At 40.6% G+C, this 27,046-nt stretch overlaps 1 protein-coding gene across 3 annotated transcripts in view; it reads right to left on the reverse strand.

Annotated features, from left to right (window-relative positions):
• The window catches only part of MAP3K7CL (MAP3K7 C-terminal like), a 127,935-nt gene that overhangs the window by 99,161 nt on the left and 1,728 nt on the right, over positions 1 to 27,046 (reverse strand). Inside the window, exon 1 of one of the 3 annotated variants that reach the window (XM_070071899.1) lies at positions 16,978 to 17,005. The exons of the other annotated variants lie outside the window; for them this stretch is intronic. The gene's annotated coding sequence lies outside the window, so the exon portion shown is untranslated. Of the gene's footprint in view, positions 1 to 16,977; positions 17,006 to 27,046 lie in introns of those variants that run through there. 3 annotated transcript variants of the gene reach the window in all.

Here is a 27,046-nt window from a genome sequence, read left to right on the forward strand (position 1 = left end):
TTGCACCCACACAGACACACAAAGTGTAAAGTACTGTTTGAATACTAATAGTTTTTAATCTTAAAAAACATCTTGTCCTCTTGGTCAATAAATAGCTGGGAAGACATAAAAATAAGGAAAGGACACCCTCTGCAGGTTACTTAGTGGTATTAAAAAAATAGGCACAGTACTCAGGGAGTCCTGCCTGCATGCTGACTTTTCTGTGGGGTGTTTTTCAATTTGCTTAAGAATATCAGTTATATAACTTTATATAACTTTAAAAATGGTCACACTGGGGCCAGCACTGTGGCACAGTGGGTAAAGCTGCCGCCTGCAGTGCTGGCATCCCATGTGGGTGCCAGTTCAAGTCCCAGCTGCTCCACTTCTGATCCAGCTCTCTGCTGTGGCCTGGAAAAGCAGTAGAAGATGGCCCAAGTCCTTGGGCCAGTCCTTGGGCCCCTGCACCCATGTGGGAGACCTGGAAGAAACTCCTGGCTCCTGGTTTCAGATCAGCACAGCTCTGGCCATTGCAGCCAATTAGGGAGTAAATCAGCAGATGGAAGACTCTCTCTCTCTCTCTCTCTCTGTAACACTGACTTTCAAATAGACAAATAAATAAATCTTTAAAAAAAAAAAAAAGGACCACACTGTTCTCCTGCCTTGTTGTATTGCTTAATTGAGCATAAGAATTGAGGCAATAGAAAATTTGAGGTTCATGCACAAGCTGGGATATGAGGGTAATGAGCCAAGTATTATGGAAAACTATGGTTTGCAGGTATAATTACACAGTCCTTTTTTCTCAAGTTCTTTTTTTCTAACCTTGAATTTATTTTATTTACCCCTGTGAAGTAGGAGACTGGGTGCTAAATTTTTAGGCCAAAGACTGATGATGTTAATACAAGTTGTTGGGGCTGGTGCTGTGGTGCAGCGGGTTAACACCCTAGCCAGAAGCGCTGGCATCCTATATGGGCGCTGGTTTGAGACCTGGCTGCTCTACTTCCAATCCAGCTCTCTGCTGTAGCCTGGGAAAGCAGTAGAAGATGGCCCAAGTCCTTGGGCCTCTGTACCCGCATGGGAGACCGGGAAGAGACTCCTGGCTCCTAGCTTCAGATCAGCACAGCTCCGGCCATTGTGGCCAATTGGGGAATGAACCAAGGGATGGAAAACTTTCTCTCTCTCTCTCTCTCTCTCTCTCTCTCTCTCTCTCTCTGCCTCTCCTCTCTCTGTGTAACTCTGACTTTCAAATAAATAAATAAATCTTTAAAAAATACAAATTGTGCACTCACTGTAGAGCTTGAGCACATCAGTTTACTGTTCTGAGACACTTTCCTCATCTGTTGAATGAGAATACCTGTGCTGCCTACCCCACCGGGTTGTTGTGAGAGTCAAATGAGAACGTATGTGAAAGATCTGTAAACGGTAAATCACTCTATTCATGGTCAAAAAAAAAAGAAAGAAAAAAAACAAAAATAGACGCAGTAAAGTTCTGTAAAGATAATGCAGAATGAATAAATAAATAAATGAGTTACATATCATATATTATATTTACTATTTGCAGTATTGAATCGATAGTGATGAAAACTAAGGCAAAGAAACATGTTTGGTAAAGTAGAACCTACAATTGGATCACATCAATTCTTTCTTCTCTCCCTCCTGGCCTCTTTCCCTGCTTCCTTCCTTCTGCTGTGATCTCCTTCCTTCCTTTTGCTTCCATCCTTCTCCCCTCCCTCCTTTCCTCAATCTCTTCCATTCATATTTTTCTTTCCTTCACTCTTTGAACAGCTCGGACATACCTTTTGCTAAGACCTCTGAAAACTAAAAGCTCAAGGTCAAACTCAGAGTAAATATTTATGTTCTTCACTTCTATATGGTATCTTTATGAAGCTAATACTACATTCAGGTTTCTAAGCCAAATCTATCAAATAAGATTAGAAATAACACTGCCACAAACATTCACTAGCTACAAACATAATGCTGTCAAATTTGGTTTATAAACAGTCTCCATTTTAGGAAGGGATTGTCTTCCCAAAGGTAGTCAACATGCTCATGTTTATAACTGGAAAGTTTTTCTCACTTTTCTTGGGCCAGTTTACAAATATACAAATACATACTAATATTGAGCTATACTATATCTAAGGAAGACTACTAATAATGCGAATATTTCTACTCTATCCAACAATAATACTCATTTTTAACAGTGTTATCATGGGAAAAGACAAATGCTGGCCTGCCTTGAGTTCTTGGGAGACAATTCTTTCTTTTCTATGTAGTATGAGATACCCCTGGAGGACCCATGCCAGATACCCCTAGGACCAGTATCATGTTAGCTATCTATGTTGTGAAAAGAATGCTAACTCATTGGGACAATCATGCTCAAGATTTCTGAAGTGGAGAACAAAGTTCATACAGTGAAAGAATTAGAGAAGGCAATGGAAATTCTCCCTGCCTCCTTCACACACACTCTTTTCTGTGTCACCAAAACTCATTACATAAATTATAGACTAAGACTGTCTATAACAAAAATAATAACAGGGCTTCCATGACCTCAAAAAACACAGCACTGTGTTGTGGAATATATTTCCTATTAGAATTTTTATTATTTGCAACATAATTTATTTTTAAGCCAATTTAAATCCTTTTAACCTATTAAATAAAAGTAGCATGGCTAAATTAAACTTTGCAGTATGTGAAAAATACTTAAGGAGAGCTTATGGGAGGGATTTTAGAAGAAGCTGGAGATTATGGGGTTTTTTTTACATGAAGAATATATATTCAAGCTTGTAAACTTGTGTGCTATTTGTTGAATACGGATTACATAGTTTAAAATAAATCCTTAAAGGAAAACAAAAAGGAGAAAATGATAGCATTTATCATTTACTTTTTCTTATGCTTATATTAAACTCTTTAATCAATAGTATTTACAACAGCCTAAATTGTGTGTTTAGTTAAACACCATCTGTCAAAGTTAAGTTGCTGGAATAATAGTAGCTAGGTTGATCAGAATTATTAGAACATAAGTGAAAAATATTTGCAGGTCTTCTCTCTTCTGAGTGCACAGACATGAAGTGCAACACTTTTGGGAAATATTATCACTTTTTGATGCTTAGTGGTTCAATGGGGAAGCTCTTATTCATTTACTTGACTTTATAGATCAAAACACAACCAGAATCCCCTTCTTCAGAAGTTGAGTTTAACTTTAGTTATAACCTCTGTATTATTTGAGATGTGATATACAGAAATCTCTTGGTATTGTAGAGCATGACGATTGAGAAAATGACCTTTAGGTAGGTCCTGCTCAAGCAATTTAAGCAATTTAGGAGGTATGTGACTTAAGGCAGATATCTTCATTAAAAAAAAAAAAAGATTTATCTATTTATTTATTTATTTATTTATTTATTTATTTGAAAGGCAGAGTTACAGAGAGACAGAGGCAGAGAGGTCTTCCATCTGCTGGTTCACTCCCCAGATGGCCGCAATGGCTGGAACTATGCTGATCCAAAACCAGGAGCTAGGAGCTTCCCCTGGGTCTCCCACACAGGTGCAGGGGCCCAAGGACTTGGGCCATGTTCTACTGCTTTCCCAGGCCATAACAGAGAGCTGGATCAGAAGTAGAACAACCATAATGGATTACCAGCACTGCAGGTGGAGGTTTAACCTGCTATGCCACAGCGTCAGTCCCAAGGCAGGTATCTTAACCTCTCACCTTCCTCACCCAAATATTGGGGTTCATTCATTCATTGAATACTTACCTTGTGCCATGCACATTCTTAAAATTGGGAAGATAATGATAAAGGACATATTTGTTTCAAACTGTCAGAAAGATTACAATCCAATTGGTGGAGGCAACAGTTTTAATTAAGTGAAAATTTTCAGAGTATAAGGTTTTAAGATAAAAATTATAAAACAAGATGATATGGGGGCAAGTGTTGCAGTGCAACGGGTTAGGCTACCTCTTGCAATATCAGCATCCCTTATCAGTATGCTAGAGTCCCAGACACTCTTACTTCCTACTGATGTGCCTGGGAAGGGAGTGGAAGATGGTTCAAGTGCTTAGGCTCCTGCCATATGTGTAGGAGACTAGGATGGAGTACCTGGTTCTTGGTTTCAGCCTAACTTAGACTCGGCTTTTGCAACCATTTGGGGAATGAACTAGAAGATGGCTGATCTCTCTCTCTTTCTCTCTCTCTCTCTCTCTCTCTCTCTCTCTTCATCCCCCCTCCTTCCCTCTCTCCTTCCCTCCTCCCTCCTTTCCCCATTCCCTCCCTCCCTCTCTGTCACTCTGCCTTTCAAATAAATAAATCTTCAAAAATGAATAAATAAAACAAGTCAATATCAGAAAGATACTGAGGAGGTTTTTCTTTAAGGAGGTAGACACCCCCTCTCTGAGGAGGTAAGATTTAAACTGGGACCTGAATGACAAGGAGCTTCCACACATGCTGAAGTTTGAGAGAAGAGTGTTTAGTAGAGGCAGAAGGAGCATCCGTGGAAAAAAGCAATTTGAAGGGAATGAACCTGGCATGTTCTAAGAACACAAAAAGAGTAGTGCAGTTGGTGTGGCTTTGGCAGAGTGAGGGGCAAAGCTACAGCCAAGAAAGAAGCAGGAATTGAGATCATGCTGGGCCTTAGGGATCCCAATAGAGAGGGTTTTTTTAATTTTATTTTATCTTTTTAAGGTTTAAAAGTCAACTTCATTGAGGTACAATTTACATATAGTAAAATCTACATATTTTAATAAAACTGGTTTCATTAGTTTTGACAAATGTTTGTATTCACAAACCGTCAACCCAAACAAGAAAGAGAATATTGATATTGCTCAAGAAAATCCTCTTGAAAACAATCTGTATTTAAAAATTAAATAAATTTGGAAGTGCAAACATTCAGACAAAAATGAAGAAAAAATTATGCCATCTTGGAAGTGGAGAATTTATAAAATTTATTTTTTGTCATTAAATTTTGATAGTTTAAGATGCTGAAGTTTTTTTTTAGCTTTTATTTAATGAATATAAATTTCCAAAGTACGAATTATGGATTACAATGGCTTCCCCCCCATACCGTCCCTCCCACCCACAACCCTCCCCTTTCCCACTCCCTCTCCCCTTCCATTCACATCAAGATTCATTTTCGATTATCTTAATATACAGAATATCAGCTTAGTATACATTAAGTAAGGATTTCAACAGTTTGCTCCCACACAGAAACATAAAGTGAAAAATAATAGATGATTTTTTTTAAATGATGATGAAATCAGATCAGACCTATTGTCATGTTTAATCCCAGTGAGAGTCAAGTTGGGAGTTGATAATTTCTTTTTTTTTTTTTTTTACAGAGGATCAGTTTAGTATGCATTAAGTAAAGATTTCAATCGTTTGCACCCCCATAGAAACACAAAGTGAAATATATTGTTTGAGTACTCGTTATAGCATTAAATCTCAATGCACAGCACATTAAGGACAGAGATCCTACATGAGGAGTAAGTGCACAGTGACTCCTGTTGTTGACTTTACCAATTGACACTCCTGTCTATGGCATCAGTAATCTCCCTATGCTCCAGTCATGAGTTTCCAAGGCTATGGAAGCCCTCTGAGTTCTCCGATTCTTATCTTGTTTAGACAAGGTCATAGTCAAAGTGGAGGTTCTCTCCTCCCTTCAGAGAAAGGTACCTCCTTCTTTGAAGACCTGTTCTTTCCACTGAAATCTCACTCACAGAGATCTTTTGCCAGAGTGTCTTGGCTTTCCATGCCTGAAATACTCTCATGGGCTTTTCAGCCAGATCCGAAGGCCTTTAGGGCTGATTCTGAGGCCAGAGTGCTATTTAGGACATCTGCCATTCTGTGAGTCTGCTGAGTATCTCACTTCCCATGTTGGATCACTCTCCCCTTTATTTATTCTATCGGTTAGTGTTAGCAGGTACTAGACTTGTTTATGTGCTCCCTTTGACTCTTAGTCCTTTCATTATGATCAATTGTGAACTGAAATTGATCACTTGGAATAGTGAGATGGCATTGGTACATGCCACCTTGATGGGATTAAATTGGAGTCCCCTGCTATGTTTTTAACTCTACCATTTGGGGCAAGTCAGCTTGAGCATGTCCCAAATTATATATCTCTTCCCTCTCTTATTCCTACTCTTATGTTTAACAGGGATCACATTTCAGTTAAATTTCAACACTTAAGAATGACTGTGTATTAATTACAGAATTAAACCAGTCATATTAAGTAGAACAGACAAAAAAACTACTAAGAGGGATAATGTATTAAGTTGTTCATTAACAGTCAGGGCTATGCTGATCAAGTCACCGTTTCCCATAGTGTCCATTCCACTTCAACAGGTTTCCTTTTTGGTGTTCAGTCAGTTGTCACCGATCAGGGAGAACATATGGTATTTGTCCCTTTGGGACTGGCTTATTTCACTCAGCATGATGTGTTCCAGATTCCTCCATTTTGTTGCAAATGACTGGATTTCGTTGTTTCTTACTGTGGTATAGTATTCTAAAGAGTACATATCCCATAATTTCTTTATCCAGTCTACCGTTGATGGGCATTTAGGTTGGTTCCAGGTCTTAGCTATTGTGAATTGAGCTGCAATAAACATTAGGCTGCAGACCGCTTTTTTGTTTGCCAATTTAAATTCCTTTGGGTAAATTCCAAGGAGTGGGATGGCTGGGTCGAACGGTAGGGTTATCTTCAGGTTTCTGAGGAATCTCCAGACTGACTTCCATAGTGGCTTGACCAGTTTGCATTCCCACCAACAGTGGGTTAGTGTCCCTTTTTCCCCACATCCTCGCCAGCAAGATGCTGAAGTTTTAAAGAATGAATATATACACATCAAAGAAATCTATCTGAGTAAAATATACTTTTTTGTTTTAGTTTAATACACCTGTTCCTTCAAATGTCTTATTATTTTAATATACTAGCTTAAATACTTTGTGAACCTAATTTTTGCTTATATATTGAAAAGGTTGGATTTAAAAGGTTGGTACTATTCTTTGCAGAATATCTAGAAATCATACTTCCAAATGGAATATTATCTGTTTGAAATAGAGTCCTTGAGATCTGATTTCTTTAATAGCAGGCACTTTTTAAAAATTTAAATTTTAGATTAACATGTAATTTTTGCACATATTTAAGGCTAAAATGCAAACTTTCAACAATTTGTGTATATATATACATATATATGTACATATATACATATACATATACAAAATAGCTTAACTGACCGCGCCGCACAACCAGACTTCCTATTTCCTTATCTTTTGTTTGGAACCTACCAGCTCCTCTGATCCAGTTCTTTGTACAGAGAAACTGAAAGACTCTATCTAAAGACTATTAGAACTGAATTCAGAGAAGGAGAGATGAAGGAATATCATTATATTTTTAGAACCATATTGAGTCTGTTAAAAACTGATTAAAAATTTTAAAAAATCAAGATCTTAAAAAAAAACTGAATTCAGTAAAGCTGCAGAATACAAAATGAACACTCAAAATTATTTGCCTTTTTGTACACCAACAACAAATTCACTGAGAAAGAAATTATAACAGCAATCTTATTCACGATAGCTTCAAAAATAAATTAATTAAATACTTTGGAATAAATTTACCCAAGTATATTAAAGACCTTTCTAATGAAAATTATAAAATATTTATGAAAGAAATTGAACAAGACACAAAAAATGGAAAGGTCTCCCACTTTCATGGTTTAATATTATTAAAATATTCATATTACCTGAAGCAATTTACAGATTCAGTGCAATCTTCATGAAGATAATCAATGACATTCTTCACGGAACCAGAAAAAAAATCCTAAAATTCATATTGAAAGCTAAAAGAACCCAAATAGCCAAAATAATCTTGAACAACAAGAAAAAACCCAGAGGTCTCATGATAACAGGCTTCAAGACACACTATAGAGGTAGAATAGCTCAAACCATGTGGTTTTTATTTTAAATGTAATACAAGGCATTAGATGATTTTCATTGGGTGGCTATCAAAAAACAAGATAATGTGCATGAAGTGATCACCATAATGTGCACAGAAGGAACACCCAGGGCCACGGCAGCACCACCATTTTTAACATATAATACTGTGAAAACCCAAAAATATTCATTATTATAGAATTCAAGGTCAGGTTACTACATGATTGATGAAGGGCTAAGGAGAGAATGGGAGTCATTTGCCAATCCAACTGGCCAAGTTCTCATTATTGTGGAGCATGCTTTACTATATTATTATCTTTATTATCATTATTATCACTTTTACCAACAGCATTATCATCAATGAACTTGAAGTCAAATCTCAGGCTAGCACAGTTAATTAAGTGAAGTGGTGGCCTGCCTATGGCAAAGTGAATCCAAAGGAGCAATAGTAAATGCTGTGATCACTATAAAATGACATCAACATCCATTAATTTCCCAGAGTGTCATCAGATAATTGCCTGTTCTATTTGTCAAGCTGAGTGAGAATCCTCCTACCCATTCCCCAGAGCTGGTGGGCAGCAAATATTTACTGGACTGTGAACATCAAGAAGAGCATTTCAGGCTGGAGCTCACATGGGTGTGCCAAGGGTTTTTCCTGGCATCACTTTATCATCTGGGCCCCTCCTTCTGTAAGAACACTATATAAAGCAATTCTTACTCCATGGATCATTTAGTTTACTAAATCATGGTTTATTTTTTCCTCAGGATATCACATTGCTATTTTAGAGTTAGTTTTCAAAGGTCTTAAATGGCTTGGCTCAAAACTGGTTTTGTATTAAGGGAAGGAACCGGTGTCCCAGAGTTTCAATCAGCACCTTAACAAATAGACAACTGACCTCCCATGGAGCGCCTGGAGATGGCCAGCAGCACTGGTTAGCTAACAGAATTCCAAAATTCACTTTTTTCTGCTTTTCTACATTTTTCCTACTCTTTTTTTAAAAATTTTATTATTTATTTATTTGAAAGGCAGAGTTACAGAGAGGCAGAGGCAGAGAGAGAAAAAGTCTTCCATTTGCTGGTTCACTCCATGGATGGCCGCAACGGCCAGAGTTGCACTGATCCGAAGCAAAGAGCCAGAGCTTATTCCGGGTCTCCCCCGTAGATTCAGGGGCCCAAGCACTTGGGCCATCTTTTTCTGCTTTCCCAGGCCATTACAGAGAACCAGATTGGAGCAGCCTGGACTCGAACCTGCGCCCATATGGGATGCTGGCACTGCAGGCGGTGGCTTTATCTGCTATGCCACAGTGCTGGCCTCTCCTCTATTTTCACTGAAAACAGGATTACAACCCACAATCTTACAGGCAGGGGTTGAAGGAGAACAGCACTGCTGCCTCATCCTACATGACTTCTACAGGTGCAGCAAGCTGAAACACTGGACATTTGGCAGGGCAGTAAGTTAGCTACCCTGAGTTCTTGACAGGGGGAGATAGAATTATGACTTTGCATAAAATCCATGGCAGCATTGCTTCAAATACTAACCATGCATTCAATTAATGCTCAAATAGTAACATTTCATTCATATACAAGGGTACTTCAAAAAGGTCATGGAAAGGCCATTTTTATGAACCTTTTGAAATATCTTTGCATAATATCTGGGAGCATGAGGCTTTCTACATAAAAGAATTTTCCAGATAAGCAAAGCTTACCGCATCAAAAACCAAAACTTTTTAAACATTTTTTAATATTTTATTTATCTATTTGAAAGGTAGAGTTACAGACAGTGAGAGGAAGAGACAGAGAGAGATGTCTTCCTTCGGTTGGTTCATTCCCCAATTGGCTACAATGGCCAGAGCTGTGCCAATCCGAAGCCAAGAGCCAGGAGTTTCTTGTTTCCCACATGGGTACAGGGGCCCAAGGACTTGAGCCATGTTCTACTGCTTTCCCAGGCAATAGCAGAGAGCTGAATCAGAAGAGGAGCAGCTGGGTCTTGAACCAGCACCCATATGAGATGCAGGAGCCGCAGGCAGAGAATTAACCTACTGCACCACGGAGCTGACCCCTAAACATTTTTGATAGATGGACTTTAAGTGTATTTTACATGTTGGATGGCTGCTGAAACAAGATGCAAGGGTCTTTATTTTCTCATTTATTTTGTTTATTCATAAACAACAATCACTTTAAGCATAGTACACTGATATCAACAATAGCTTAAAACATAAACCACTTCCATTACATCCCTCCAGTCTTCAAGTTTCCTATAAGCACATGTTTTGGCCCAACTGTTTCTGGCTATTAGTTGTCATTTTCTGTTGCTGTCAGGAGGTCTGACTGCTTATAGTTGGTGCATTCCCATACCTATTCTCATTTGGTTGGTGTGAGAAACTAGACTATAAAATTTATGGGGACTGTGTGGCATTATTTTACAATTCTCAGTTCAAAAGGCCCTGGGTAACAGCCAAGGAGATTCCATATCTCATATGAGAAGAAAGCTTATGGGCTTAGAAACATTTTTTGCTGTTTTTTTCCTTTTTCATATAAATTTTTGACAACATATGAGAGTTACGAACCTTTTGAGACAAATGACTATGCAAGTTCTCAACACATTCCCTCTCATCTCTGATTTCCAAATCCGAAGTAAACTTTCCGTTCATCTCAGAAAATTAAATTCTGCTGTTACTGTATTTTCCTAATTTGTCAAAAAAATCACTACAAGGGGAAAAGATTTAAGGCAGGGCCCTATATAAGGCCCATGAAATCATTCTGTCTTGGCTCTGCCAAGGCAACTGCCTGCAGGACTCAAAATTAAATAAATCTATAGCAGGGGCTAATTTTTAAGTTGATACCTTCATATAACCCATGAGTGACGTTATAACTATCCAAATGGCCCCAGCAGAAAAACAGTTCCCCACTCCCAATAATGAGATATAAAAGATCACTTGTGACGTATTTTGGTAGCCACTACTCTCCTTTTTCATTAAAATACACAACTTTCACTTTAATCATGCAATTTGGCATAGAATCAGAAGACTAAATGAATACATGTTAAGAAACATGTATTCCCACATGGACACCAATTTGAGTACTGGTTGCTCCACTTCTGATCTAGCTCCCTGCTAATGTACCTGGGAAAGCAGCAGAAGATGGCCCAAGTGCTTGGGCCCCTATACCTGGAAGAAGCCCCTGGCGCTTGGCTTTGGCCTGGTCCAGCCATGGTCATTGCAGCCATTTGGGGAGTGAACCAGTGGATGAAAGACTTCTCTCTATGTGTCTCTCCCTCTCTCTGTAACTCTGCCTTTCAAACAAATAAAAATATATCTTAAAAATAAAAAAGAAACAGCAAACAACCCAATCAAATAGCAATGAAAAAAAAATGTAATTTCTCTAGCAGACTATTCCATAGATGCATAGATATTATCTTAATTGTATTCCCCTGAGATTAATGAGCAAACTTAATGAAAATGTTAGTAGAAATCATTGTAATAAAAATAGCAAAAACATCAAGGATAGGACAAGCTGGAATGATGATGCCTGATAAGCGTTTAAATCATTAAACACCCTTACTAATCCAACCACAAAAATAAGTACAGGCTCACACACTAAGTACCTAAAAGAAATCAGAGACCAGCTTCTATTCATCAATTAGTCTGTGGACCTTAACGGAAAAAACTACAATGATTCTGTAGGTCTTATTGTTTTTAAGGGACTTTGTTTTATGGCAACACAAGAAGGTCTCAAGCTTGTTCTATGCTTTCATCTTGGGATACCTATGGTATATTTATGTCCAAGCAGGAGATTGTAAATTCTTCCTTTAAATTAGTAGAAAAAAAAAATCACTCTGAAGTGAAGCTTCTAGTTCCTGTAACCACTTCTGATTGATTTGCAAATTCATAAACTAGCACTTTAAAAAATGTATTTGCCCCATCTAATTCCAGGCAAGATTTGATGTAACATAAAAACAAATAAAACCAATGAGGTATTTTTTAAGTTGAGATAGTCTATATTAAAAAAGAGTGAAGGAGGGAGGGAGGAAGGGAGAGTGAGAATGAATAAACAGAAAAATAATCAGGGGCAGCTGTTTGGTTAAGACACCACTTGGAACATCTGCATTCCATATTACAGTTTCTGAGTTCAAGTCCTGGCTCCGCTCCTGATTCCAGCTTCCTATTAATGTGCACCCTAGGAGATAGCAGGTGACAGCTCAGTGGTTGGGTCTCTGCCACCCACATCAGAGACCTAGACTGATTTCCCAGCTCCTGGCTTCAGGCTGGCCCAAAGTACGCATTCAAGGAGTGAAATAGAAGATAGAAAACCTTTCTCTCTCTCTCTCTCTCTCTCTCTCTCTCTCTCTCTCTCTCTCCCCCTCTGCCTTCCAAATAAATAAAATAATTTTTTTAAAAAGATGGTAAGAAGTAAGAGTTGTGTATGAAAATGTCATGAGACCAGCGCTGTGACAAAGCAGGTAAAGCCTCGACCTGTTGTGCTGGCATCCCACATGGATGCCAGTTAGAGAGTACTGGCTTCTCCACTTCTGATCCAGCTTCCTGCTAATGTGCCTGGGCCCCTGTACCCATGTGGGAGACCCAGAAGAAGCTCCTGGCTCCTAGCTTTGGACAGACATAGCTACAGCCATCGTGGCCATTGGGGAATGAACCAGCTGATGGATGAAGATCTGTCTCCCTCCTTCTCTCTTTAAATCTGCCTTTCAAATAAATAAGTAAATCTTAGAAAAAAATAAGTCATATAGCCCAGTGGAGTTGGTAAGTGTTAGCTATATATTTGGCTCTAAGTTTCTAGCAAAATAAAATAACAACAACAAAAAGATGTGAGCTTCATAGAGGGCATAGCATAAAAAGAATGGTGGGATAATGAGATAAATTTTCCCCACCGGGCATGTTAAACAGATGCCATATAATGAAATGATTGGCATCCACTGCAACAAGGCCTAGAGTAGGGAAAAGAATCCACTGCATTTGACTATTCTTTTTAATTTTCTTTATTATAAGATAACGACATGACAATTTCATAATTTATCAAACTCAGTTCTCTACAGAATCAAACCTTAGATGTAATCACTTTATCCAAGAGCGAAATTTATTATCTAAATGAAATCGTACTGAAAGGCATTCAGAGAATTACCTTCAAGCCTAGATTTTTGCAATTAGGCTTTTGCTAGGAATTGGATAAGTGATGGTTATACATTATATTTCAGATTAGAACCCAAGGTTCTGATATTTTGTGTAGAGTAAGGCAAAGAAAATTGATGAACTACTAAAAATAAACAAGCAAGTACTATAGAAGGGATCAATATCATGCCCTCAGATATTTTTAATTCATTACAAAATATAAATTAAAGAGAAAGTAAGACACCAAAGCTCTATATCACAAAGAATGAGAACACTAATTTTTAACCTGAATTTTTAAAGATTTATTTATTTATTTAAAAGGCAGAGTTATAGAGAGACAGAAGGAGAAAGAGAGAGATCCTCCATCCGATGGTTCACTCCCCAATGATCAGGGCTGTGCCAGCCTGAAGTCATGAGCAAGGAGCCAGGAGCTTTTTCTGGGTCTTCCACATGGGTGCAGGGGCCTAAGGACTTGGGCCATCTTCTGCTGCTTTCCCAGGTGCATTAGCAGGGAGCTGGATCAGAAGTAGAACTGCTGGGACTCAAACCAGCACCCATATGGGATGCCAGCACTGCAGATGGCAGCTTAACCTGCTATGCCACAGCACCAGTTTCTTAAAATGAATTTTTAAAAATACAGATATTACTGGTGAGCCACAGTGGCTAAAGAAAAAGTAATCTCAGTAAAGCATAAAAAGGACTTCTTAATTTCAGTGATATCATATTCTAGTGAATCTTACAAAAATTAATTGCTTCCACTATTTTCCTAAGGTAACTTGCTAAATGGAATCATAGAATGCAAAGACAGTGAATATTGGAAGCTTCTCATCAAAAGGATAAGAGGAGTTTTACTGGACTCTGTACACTGAACTTAATTTTTATGCTTTGTCAGTCTTTGATGCTGCACCACATCCCAACACTGACTCTGAGTTTGACCATGTGACTTATTTTTGCCAATGGAATAGTAGCAAGTTTGACAGAGTACTTATATATTTCTGCTTGCTCCTTTGCAATCTTTCATTTCCATAAGAACAAGTTCAGGTGGCCTGCTGGAGAATGGGACTTTGTGAGACAGAAGCAAAGTGTATCAGTTAAGACCAATAGGCCTACCAGTGCACCCAGGCCAGCGCCCACCTGACAGAGGATCTGTAAGCAATCTCTGTAGAATACAGCAAAGCCTACTTGGATCAGCCAAGCTGCCCAATCTTAACCGCATGGGAAACAATAAGCATCTTTTTGTTGTTATTGTTGTTGTTTACAGATAGAGTTAGACAGTGAGAGAGAGAGAGTCAGAGAGAAAGGTCTTCCTTCTGTTGGTTCACCCCCTCAAATGGCCTCTATAGCCAGCGCTGCAATGATCCAAAGCCAGGAGCCAAGTGCTTCTTCCTGGTCTCCCATGCAGGTGCAAGGGCCCAAGTACTTGGGCCATCCTCCACTGCCCTCCTGGGCCCATATGGGATGCCAGCATCGCAGGCGGAGGATTAACCAAGTGAGCCATGGCGCTGGCCCCAAGCATCTCTTGTTTTAAGCCGTCAAGTTTGTTACACAACAACAACTAATGTAGTGCTTGAATTCAAGCCATTTCTTCATACAGTATTAGAAAAAGGAACCAGTAGCTCTGAAGTCATTTCTTTTTTTTTAAGATTGACTTATTTATTTATTTATTTGAAAGGCAGAGTTAGAGAGGCAGAGGCAGAGACAGAAAGAGAGATCTTCCCTTCATTGGTTCACTCTCCAAATGGCCGCAGCGGCTGGAGCTGGGCTTATCCGAAGCCAGGAGCTTCCTCCAGGTCTCCCACAAGGGTACCGGGGCCCAAGGACTAGGCCATCTTCTACCGCTTTCCCAAGCCATAGTAGAGAGCTGGAACAGAAGTAGAGCAGCTGGGACTCAAACCAGTGCCCACATGGGATGCCGGCGCTGCAAGCCGCAGCTTTACCCGCTATGCGGCAGCTTTACCTGCTCCACCACAACGCCAGCCCCCTAAAGTCATTTCTAGAGCATGATAATATTATTTCTTTTACCCTCAACGGGAATAGGGTGGTATTCAATACATATTACATTGAGATGTAATATTGAATATTACAAGACAGGTGAAAAGAAACAGGGTGATGTGACCATTTGGGGGAGTGAACCAGAAGATTAAAGATTCTCTCTCTCTCTCTCTCTCTCTCTCTCTCCCCCCCCACTCTCTGTAACTCTCTATCTTTCAAAATAAATAACTTTTTAAAAAAAGTTTTTTGTTTCAATTAATGGGTTTTTTTGTAACAATTTTTGTAACAATTAATGGTTGGCTCAGATTGGGCAGTTAGAACTGACAGTCAGGAAAGATTTTTTATTTTTTTTTAAATTTACCTATTTATTTTGAAAGCTAGAGTTAGAGAGAGAAAGAGAGAGAGAGAGAGAGAGAGAGGGAAACACAGAGAGATCTTCAATCTGCTGGTTCACTCATCAAATGGCTGCAACAGTCGGGGCTGGGCCAATCTGAAGCCAGGAGCCAGGAGCTTCTTCTGGGTATCCCACGTTGGTTCAGGGGCCCAAGGATTTGGGCCATCTTCTACTGCTTTTCCAGACCACAGCAGAGAGCTGGACTGGAAGTGGAGCAGCCTGGACTCAAACCCAACACCCATCTGAGATGCAGGCACTGCAGGTGGCAGCTTTACCTGCTATGCCACAGTGCCGGCCCCAACAACAACAACAAAAAAAAAACAACTTTTAAGTCAAGAATAAAACTTATATTTAGTAGGACTCTGAATGACTTCCTAACTTTATTTCAGCTGTCAGCCATAAGCCTGGCTATGGTTGCTTTTAGCAATCAAAAACACAGGAATTGTATCAACCTCGTGAAGGAAACAGAAACCATTCTAGGTGTTATAAACAGAAGTGGAATCAGCATACCTCAAAAAGCTGTGGTGGGCTTGAGAAGCAAGCCCTAAAAAGGGCCTCCAGGAATAAATCTCTTTTGTTACAGAAGTGACCCACGTTTGTGAATTCACTTTGTGAATGAGCAGAAAGGTGAGGAATAAAGAAACAACTCTGGACAGAATGAAGTCAAGAGTAGAACAAGAAGGTGGGCTTTTGGCCTAGCAGTTAAGACTATGCCTGGGGACCGGCACTGTGGCATAGCGGGTAAAGCCATGGCCTGCAGTGCCGGCATCCCATATGGGCACTGGTTTGAGTCCAGGCTGCTCCACTTCCGATCTAGCTCTCTGCTATGGCCTGAGAAAGCAGTAGAAAATGGCCCAATTCCTTGGGCCCCTGAACCCACATGGGAGACCCGGAAGAAGCTCCTGGCTTCTGGCTTTGGATCTGCATAGCTCCAGCCATTACAGCCATCTGGGGAGTGAACCAGTGAATAGAAGATCTCTCTCTTTCTCTCTCTCTTTCCATCTTCCTCTCTGTAACTCTGCCTTTCAAATAAATAAATAAATCTTAAAAAAAAAAAAAAAAAGACTATGCCTGGGAAGTCCCCATCTCATATTGCAGTGCCTGGATTAAAGTCCTAGATGTGCTCCCTATTCTAGCTTTTTGTTAATGCACACCCTGGAACACAACAGGTGATGGCTCAAGTTGTTGGACCCCTGTCACCCAAGTGGGAGACCTGGACTGAGTTACTGGGTCCTGACTTCGGAGTGAAACGCGCCTGACATTGGAGTGAAACGCTGAATGGGAGTGCCTTCTCTCTCACTTGCTTGCTCTCACTCTCACTACTGCAGTCTCTCTCTCTCTCTCTCTCCCTCCCTCCCTCCCTCTCTGCCTTTCAATGAGAAGCTAGCAGGAGGAAGTTGTGGCTCTCCACACTTGAAAGGCTGGAGAGCAAGGACCAGATGGAGATGCCTAAACACACCATCTCCTAATTCCACTTGCTAGTACAGACATCGAAGCAGCATGAGAAGAGAATTTGTTTCCCTACCACCATCCAGCTCTCACATGAAAGCAGATGCACTTGTATCCAGAACCATACCTGCAAGGGAATCTAGGAAACATGATTTCCTGTGATACGGCCTTGACTAAACAAGTTCAGAGTTGGTGAACTCAAGGGGCTTCATAGCCTAGACAGCTCATGGCAAGAGTCTCGGGTGATTGCTGACGTCATAAATAAGAGTGCCAATTGTTAAATCAACAACGGGAGTCGCTGAGTACATGCTCCCCACGTAGGATCTCTGTCCTTAATGTGTTTTACTATGAAACTTAAAAACAACACTACTAGTCGAACAATACCCTATACCTTGTGCAGTTGTGTGAGTGCAGCCTGTTGAAATCCTTGCTTAGTAAATACTAAGTTGATCTTCAGTATATGAAGGTAATTGAAAATGAAACTCGATGAAGGGCAGGATGGGAGAGGGAGTGGGAGAGGGGAGGGCCACGGGAGGGAGGGAGGTTGGGCGGGGAGCCACAACAATACAAAAGTTGCACTTTGTAAATTCACATTTATTAAATAAAAAAAACTATATAACAAACCAAAAAAAAGAAGAAAAAAGAACTTAATACTTTACCCTTTTAGTATTTTTCATGTTCTACTTAAAACTATTGGTTGAACTCTGTAATTAATACACAATTACTCTTAGGTGTTTAATTAATGCTATAACTAGTACTCAAATAGTATTTTACACTTTGTGCTTCTGTGTGGGTGCAAACTGTTGAAATCTTTACTTAATATATGCTAAATTGATCTTCTGTATATAAAGATAATTGAAAATTAATCTTGATGTGAATGGAAGGGGGGAGGGAGCGGGAGAGGGGAGTGTTGTGGGTGGGAGGGAAGTTATGGGGAGGGAGCTATTGTAATCCATAAGCTGTACTTTGGAAATTTATGTTCATTAAATAAAATAAAATATATATATAAAAAAAGGAGGTAAGGGGAGAGGTAGCTGGGTGGTGACATGAGAAGGACTTCCGGATTGCTGGTAATGTCCTCTTTCTTTGTGTGAGTGAGTATTACATGGGTCTGTTTATAGTAATTCAGACTATATTCTTGTGATTTGTACATTTTTCTGCATGTATAATATGCTTCCATGAAAGTTTTCTGAAAGATAGCACTAATTTTCAGCAAATCTAGATTGCCACTTGATTTTGTTTTTAAAAAAAAACAACTCTATATACAAAAAAAAGAAAGAAAAAGAAACATGATTTCAATCATCCAGCCTCACAGGATAGGACTGTGCACGTGTGCCAATCTAGCATGGCTGTCAGAGGAACTATGACAGTAACTCCTAACCTTACTAAAAGAGGGACTGATCAGGGGTCTGTATTGTGGTATAGCAGGTAAAGCCACCATGTGGCTGCTGGTATTCCATATGGACACCAGTTCCTGTCTAGGCCATTGTGGCCATCTGGGGAGTGAACCAGTAGATGAAAGATTCTCTCTCTCTCTCTCTCTCTCTGTGTGTGTGTGTGTGTGTGTGTATGTCTGTGTGTGTGTGTCTGTCTGTCTGTCTCATTCTCTGTAACTCTTTCAAATAGATGAATAAGTCTTCAAAAAATAAAAACTAAAAAGAGGGACTAATAAGTAGTTTTATCAAGAGTCCATTCGGAAAAGTTCAAGGTAAACTTCTCTATCAAATCACCTAACATATAGATTTCATCCATCTCCTAGCTATCTAATGTGTCACCAGTAGAATTTTGATGTGTCTCACTCTACTTCATCTTTCTCATCCCCATAATCTAACCAGCCTAATCATAGCTAGGTAAAAATAGGAATGGGTGTACCTAAGCCAACATGGAAAGTAAGGGAAAAAATTGGTCACTTTCATTCAGTCCGACATTTCCATTATTAGAATGGTAATAAGCAGGGAGTGGTAAAATGCAATATATTTCATTTCTTTTTATTTTGCCTTGATCTGGAAAGACTTTAAAAGAGCTAATGACCATACCATAGTCTTGGACAGATTTACTGAATTTTGATGAAACTCTAAATGTGGGCCATATTCAGAGCCCACTTTGGAAGAAAATTGCTTGAATATTCCTTACTGTAAGATTACAGATGACCTTAGCCCCTGGTCACTCAGTGAGTGCACCAAAAAATTTTGTTTAGGCCAAGGCAGCCATGGAGACTTATAAATATCCCCTGAGATCTCTTGACTTGCAAATTCAGCAGAACCTGGGGGAATTTTGTTGGAGAACAGTAACCTCAACCAGTCATATCCTCTTTCTTGGGGTATCTGAATATGCAATACACAGAGATGCACTCGTGGGGGTTGGGATAAGTGAAAGAACAAGGAAGCTGAGAGATCCACAGAGAAAATGAAGAAAACTGAAGCTAAGACATGGAGAAGACAAACAGAGGTCGGCATCTGATAGAGCTGAAAAGAAGCAGGTGCCACATTGGTAAAAATCACAGAAATAGAGATTAGCTAAGACATGAGAATGGTGAGTCAGAGACACTCAACCCATGGTGGTGTATGTGAAAAGTAATTGGCCTCTAGAATAGTTTTGCTCCTTCTTAGTTTTTTGTAATTTTCAAATTACAATTTGTAACTTTGTAATTTCAAATTATAATTTGTAATTTTCTATAACCCTTAGTAAACCACCTCCACTGAAGTGATTTCAGTATGTAGATTTCCTTTCCTTCTAATCTTAAGCAGCCTAACTCACACATTACATTTTCAAAATTAGAGGAAAATCACCTCTCCAGTTTTATCCACTTGTTACCCACTCAGAATGAGTATACTAGGGGATGGTGTTCTGACAGAATAGGTAAAGCTGCTACCTGCAGTGCCAGCATCCCCATATGGACACCAGTTCAAATCCAGGCTGCCCTACTTCCAATCCAGCTCTCTGTAACAGCCTGGGAAATCAGTGGAAAATGGCCCAAGTCCTTGGGGCTCCTGCACCCACTTGAGAGACCCAGAGGAAGCTCCTGACTCCTAACTTCAGATAGGCCCAGCTCCAGTTGTTGTGGTCACTTGAGGAATGAACCAGTGGATGGAAGACCTCTCTCTCTCCCTCTCCCTTTCCCTCTCTCTCTGCTATTGCCTCTCTGTAACTCTGCCTTTCAAATAAATGAATCTTTTTTTAAAAAGGAAAAAAAAAGAATGAGTAGACTATATATGCAAGTGAAATTGATAAGGAACTTGCCATTTAATATTTCCCTGTGGTCCTCTAAAAGCAGTCTATGGGACATCTATCTCTCTCTCTCTCTCTCTCTCTTTTTTTTTTTTTTTTTTTTTTTTTTGACAGGCAGAGTTGATAGTGAGAGAGAGAAGACAGAGAGAAAGGTCTTCCTTTTGCTGTTGGTTTACCCTCCAATGGCCGCTGCGCCAGCACACCGTGCTGATCCAAAGGCAGGAGCCAGGTGCTTCTCCTGGTCTCCCATGGGGTGCAGGGCCCTAGCACTTGGGCCATCCTCCACTGCACTCCCGGGCCACAGCAGAGAGCTGGCCTGGAAGAGGGGCAACCGGGACAGAATCCGGTGCCCCGACCGGGACTAGAACCCGATGTGCCGGCGCTGCAAGGTGGAGGATTAGCCTATTGAGCCTCGGCGCCGGCTATTGTTCTGTTTCTACCAGTGCACACCCAAAGAAGTCATGTTGGTACACAGTGAGATGGTGGCTACCTGCAAGCCAAGAGAAGGAGTTTCAGGCTGGTACTTATTAATCTTGAATTTTCTAGCATTCAGAACTAGGAGAAAATAAATATCTCTTTTTGTAAAGAGTCAATTTTATTTTGAAATTTTCTAAGTACATTTTTTTAAAAAATTTTTAAATATTTATTTATTTATTTGAAAGAGTTACACAGAGAGAAGAGAGGCAGAGAAAGGTCTTCTATCTGCTCATTCACTCCTCAACTGACCACAACAGCCAGAGCTGCACCGATCTGAAGCCAGGAGCCGGAAGCTTCTTCCAGGTCTCCCATGTGGGTACAGGGGCCCAAGGACTTGGGCTATCTTCCACTGCTTTCTCAGGCTATAGCAAGAGCTAGATCAGAGGTGGGGCAGCCTGGACTCAAACTGGCACCCATATGGGATGCCAGCACTGCAGGCAGTGGCTTTACCCACATGCCACAGCGCCGGTCCCAATAAATATCTCTTATATAAGCCACACAGAGTATGGTATTTTGTAATGACAGCCCAAGGTAACTTAGAGAGGTTGGTAGCCATAATCCCCTTGTACCCTATAAGTTTGGGGGAAAATTTGCATAAGTAGTCAATACTCATCTGTGTTAAAGATTTTTCCCCATCACAAAGAAAATAAATATTGGATTTCAGTGACATGATTAATAAAGCCAGAATAGACACAGTAACTGCTAGAAGTTTTTTAAAGGTGATAGAGCAAGTTTATCTTAGGGCCCCTACTATGTCACATTCTAGTAGAGAAATCACAATCCTGCTAAGCAGGCAGAAATAGTAGAGAATAGACACATTGCTTATGACATAGGGATGGATTTCAGGATGTGCTGCATCTGTTTCTATGAGCTCCACATCAACCTAGATCTTTCTTTTGAATCCAAACATCCCTCTCAACCAGCATTTGGTGCAAAGGAAATATACAAGCTAACTGAATCCTGGTGCTGGCATCCCAGACTCAGTCATCTGGAGAGGACTCTGTCATCAGAGAAAGTGTCAGGAGTGGTGACTGAAATATACATCAGCTTCTGGTGAGGTCTTATGGTGGATGGCTTCACATAGCGAGAGAGAAGGAGAAAGAGAAAGACAGAGAGAGAGAGAGAGAAATCACATTGTGTGAGAAAAAGTTAAGAGATCCAAGAGGGGCCATGTACAATCTTACTACTTTCTGGGGCTGGCACTATGGCCTGAAGCGCTGGCATCCCATATGGGTGCTGATTCAAGACGCGGCTGCTCCACTTCCAATCCAGCTCTCTGCTATGGCCTGGGAAAGCAGCAGAAGAATGTCCAAATCCTTGGGCCCCTGTACCCGCGTGGGAGACCTGGAGGAAGCTCCTGGCTCCTGGCTTCAGATCGGTGCAGCTCCAGCCATTGCGGCCAATTGGGGAGTGAACCATAGGATGGAAGACCTCTCTCTCTCTCTCTCTCTCTCTCTCTCTCTCTCTCTCCCTCTGCCTCTCCTCTCTTTGTGTAACTCTTTCAAATAAATAAATAAATCTTTAAAAGGAAAAAAAAAACCTTGTTCTCAAACAGTACTTTTTACATTGAGTGTATGAGTGCGTGCAAACTGTTGAAGTCTTTACTTAGTATAGAGTTGGTCTTCTGTGTATAAAGTTAATTGAAAATGAATCTTAATGGAGAATGGGACTGGGAAGGGGAGAGGGAGGAAGTGGAGGGATGGGAGTGTGGGCGGGAGGGCGGGTATGGTGGAAAGAATAACTATATTCCCAAAGTTGTGCTTATTAAATTTGTATTCCTTAAAAATAATTAATCAACAACAACAACAACAAAACCAAGTGTTCTGTAGGACTCAGGAAATAATGAAAAGTAACCAAAGATATGAAAGATGTCTTGCAGGAAGGAGTTACAGAAGTGTTCCTTCGGAAGAGTGAGCAGGAACAATAAGTATCCAAATGGTGGCATGGCAAGATGGGCCTTAGGAAGGACCAAGAATCATCATGGCTAAGCTCTCTGAAGACAGCCACAGGAGACACAGCGCCAAGATACACAAGGAACATGACTCTGTCATGGTGACCTTGCATATACCACAAAGGCCATTCAAGCAAAGGCTTGTCCCTGAGTCTTGGCAGAACATCTAGTGATTCTCCTGGAACCATGAACAGCCTGTTCAAAGGTCCTCTGAGGCCATCTCCTGCTTACCTACTGATCCCCTGGACAGCTGCCACAATGCAATGTCTCATCACCTCCAGGTTTCTGATGAGATATGGGACTTCATGCCCTAACTCTTCATAATACTGTGGCAGAATAGAAAATCACTTAGCTGCAGCTTCCACATAGCTCCTCAGCAATGCATACTATGTGATTTGTGTTGCAATCTTCTAGTTCCCTTGGTTTTCAGTGTCAATCCTTTTGATATGTGCCACAACACCCTAGAGGAGCCTACACCCTTGGCTAATCTTCCTTTCATCATCTATGTAACTAATAAATTGATTTAAAAGAGGTTCATTGTATCTTTACCAGAGAAATCAGTCAGGACTTGGTCTTGGCCTTGATTTGTTTCACGTGTGCTTGACAAAAACTAAGTGAAACTGTGAGAGCAACATGGTCTCTAAAATCTAATCTCCCCCGACCCTACCCCCACTCCATAGATAAAAGAATTGGAAGGATTATTGCCAGATTAAAAAATAAAGGTAACAATTACATTAGGAGAAGGGTGTTTAGTTTTACTGCTCTAGCTTTCACCAACTGTCTTGGCTTTCTAATTCACTCTCCCACCTCCTTAGAAAGGGTTATCTAATTGGTAAGTGACTGACACAAGGCTATCTTTCTTGATTGCCTGGAACCAAACCATTAAGTTAGTCATGGAGCAGACATTTGGGGCAGCTGTTACGTCCGTTGAGTCAGTTCTAGAAGCTGGGAAGTCCAAAAACAAGATATCAGTAAATGCCAATGTCTGGTGAGGGCCCACTTCTGGTTTATAGGTAGCACCTTTCAACTGTGTGGCTTCATGGTGGAAGGGTGAACAAGCTCCCTTGGGCCCTTCTCCTTAGGGGTTAGAATTTCAATATATGAATTTGGCGGGGGTGACATACACATTCGGACTATAGCATCCTAATTCTTTGGTCTCCTCTCCTGGGCACCCCTTTGGTTGTTCATTAGTTTATTTGACTAATATTTATTGAGACCTTACTCTGAATATCCATTATAATGCAATATCCATTCATAACGAATGGTGATGTAGTTCCTACATATTGGTGGAGAAAGATTAGAAATAATTTTGCTGGGGGCCAGCATTGTGGCATAGCATGTTAAGCTGCTGCCTGCATCGCCAGCATCACTTATGGACCAGGTTTGAGTCCCCGCTGCTCCACTTTCTACCCAGCTGCCTGTTAATGTGCCTGGAAAAGCAGGAGAGGATGGTCCAACTGCTTGGGCCTCTGCATCCACGTGGGATACATGGAAGAAGCTCCTGGTTCCCGGCTTCAGCCTGGCCCAGCCCCAGCCATTGTGGCCTTTTAGAGAGTGAATCACCTGATAGAAGATCTCTCTCTCTGTCTCTCTGTCTCTCTTTGTAACTCTTTCAAATAAATAAATAAAAATCTTTTTTAAAAAAGAATATTTTGCTATAACAATAGTAATGCATAAAAATTACGAAAATGAAGAACAAAGAATGTCTTGGTAGTCACCACACCACACATTTTCTCATGAAAGCATCTGCTTACTAAAGTATGATATAAGTTAGCCATAAAGGATTGGGAGAGCATTATAAGTAGAGAGAAAAGCAGAAACGGTGTTTCTGGCTACTGTGGTCACAACAGAGAGAAGATACAAGTGAGATAAATAGGGATCAGAAGATAGGTCTTGAATCCACACTAGGAATTTGTATTTTTCTTTTCTGGATGAAGGATATTTGACCTAGTTTTAAGACACAGTGGAAATTTTGTCCTTGATACTTTGACTCCACATTATGAATATAGTTTAACCCAAATTACACATACTAATGAATTTTCATCTAAAAGGTAATCTTAGTAATTAAATCAATATAATTCCTTGATAAATTACCATGCAGAAGATTTAAATTAAAATTTCTTAGGGCAATATTCATGGCATAGAGAGTTAAGCCACTGCCTGCAATGTCATCTAATATGGGTGCTGGTTGGAAACCCAGGTGCTTCACCTCCAATGCAGCTCCTTGCTAGTGTGCCGGGGAAAGCAGTGGAAGATGGCCCAAGTGCTTGGGCCTATACACCCACGTGGGAGATTTGGAAGAAGCTCCAGGCTCATGGCTCCAACCTAGTACAATCCTGCCCATTGCAGACATTAGGGAAGTGAACCAGTGGATGGAACATTGATATCTCTCTCTGTCTCTCCCTCTAACTCTGCCTTTTAAATACATTTTTTAAAAAAGATGTATTTACTTATTTGAAAGTCAGAGTAACACAGAGAGAGGAGAGGCAGAGAGAGCGAGAGAGAGAGGTTCTGGTTTACTCCTCAACTGGCTACAATGGCCAGAGCTGCACTGATTTGAAGCCAGGAGCCAGGACCTTCTTCCAGGTCTCCCATGAGGGTGCAGGAGTCGAAGGACCTGGGCCATCCTTTATTGATTTCCCTGGCCACAGCAGAGAGCTGGATCTGAAGTGGAGGAGCAGGGACTTCAGCCGGCGCCCATATGGGATGCCGGCCTTGCAGGCGGCAGCTTTACCTGCTACGCCACAGTGCCAGCCCCTCAAATACATTTTTTAAAATAATTTTTAAATTTTCCATTTCTTTCCACTAAAACTAATGTTAAGATCAATTTTTTATTATATTTGATGGATCTAATTTCCATGAAAATTTTTATAAATTATTTTGTCCTCAAGCTTAATTTTTCCATGGTCTGGTTACAAATTCTATTAAATTATTCAATCATTTTTAATTAATCACATTTCATCAACCCCTTTCAATTTTGTTGTGTCAGCTACAAGTAATATTCTCTTGGAGCCAGAGGAATGAGCTTTTATTGATTCTTTGGTTAATCCACAAGATCTTGGATTCTTCAGGACTGAAAATATATTGCAGAAAATATATTTTCAGTCTCAGAACCCCTTTAGACTCTTGACAATTATTGAGATCCCTGAAAGCTTTCTATGAGCTACAACTATCAACAATTGTATTAGAAATTAAAATTCATGAATTTTCAAACCTTTGTTTTTTAAAAAACCACCAGATGTTGGGGCCAGCGCTGTGGCACAGTGGGTTAATGCCCTGGTCAGAAGCGCGGCATCCCATATGGGCGCTGGTTCAAGACCCCATTGATCCACTTCTGATCCAGCTCTCTGCATGGCCTGGGAAAGCAGCAGAAGGTGGCCCAAGTCCTTGGGCCCCTGCACCTATGTGGGAGACCCGGAAGAAGCTCCTGGCTTCGGATTGGCACAGTTCCTGCCATTGCAGCTAATTGGGGAGTGAAACATCGGATGGAAGACCTCTCTCTCTCTCTCTCTCTCTCTCTCTCTCTGCCTCTCCTCTCTCTGTGTAACTCTGACTTTCAAATAAATGAATAAGTCTTTTAAAAAAATCAGATGTTAGCACATATATGCTTGCTAAAAAAATTAAAATTTTCACAAAATATGAGGGGCAAGAGTTGAGGCTAGAAGTTAAGATGCTGGTAAAGACTGCTACATTCTACACCACAGTACCTGGGTTTGATACCTAATCTTGCTCCTGACTCCAGCGTTTTGTCTGTATAGATCTGATGTGTTTTGGGGCCAGCACTGTAGTACCAGGATCCCATGTGGGCACTGGTTTGAGTCCGCGCTGCTCTACTTCCGATCCAGGTCTCTGCTATGGCCTGAGAAAGCAGCAGAAGATGGCCCAAGTCCTTGGGCCCCTGCACCAACATGGGAGACCCAGAAGAAGTTCCTGGCTCTTGGCTTCAGATCAGCACTGGCAGCTGCAGCTATTTGGGGAGTGAACCAGTGGATGGAAGACCCCTCTCTCTCTCTCTCTCTCTCTCTCTGCCTCTGTAATTCTGCCTTTCAAATAAATAAATAAATCTTAAAAAAAAAAAAGTGTTGCCCAGTTTTTACTGCAGGTTGTTGTCCCATGTAAGAATTCAAAGCAGAGGCATAAGTGCAATAATGACAGTAAGATTCATTAAAGTGACAGAGTGAGTATGTATGTAATCAGGCAGGAATGCAGACAAACCCATGAGAGAAGCTCCCCATGAGATGGCCTAAGAGAAAGACCTCCCCACAAGGAGAAAGCATGGGAGGAGGCTGAAAAAGGAAGTTCTCATGTCCCCTTTATGGGGAATGATGTGCTGTTTTATTACATAAACGGTGGAGTTTGGGTAGGATTCAAGGCACATGAGGTCCTCTGGGACAATTTTATTGCATCTCCAGTTGCTTCTCTCTGTACATGTGCTTCACCTTCCTGGTCCTGGAGGAAACCACCAGTGGCAGGTAAAGGGGTGGAGTTAGCAGGGCTAGAGACAGAAACTACGGAAAAGTCTTCCAGTTAATTTTACCCT

This window comes from Oryctolagus cuniculus, chromosome 4, assembly GCF_964237555.1.
Source record: "Oryctolagus cuniculus chromosome 4, mOryCun1.1, whole genome shotgun sequence".
Classification (NCBI taxonomy): Eukaryota; Metazoa; Chordata; class Mammalia; order Lagomorpha; family Leporidae; genus Oryctolagus; species Oryctolagus cuniculus.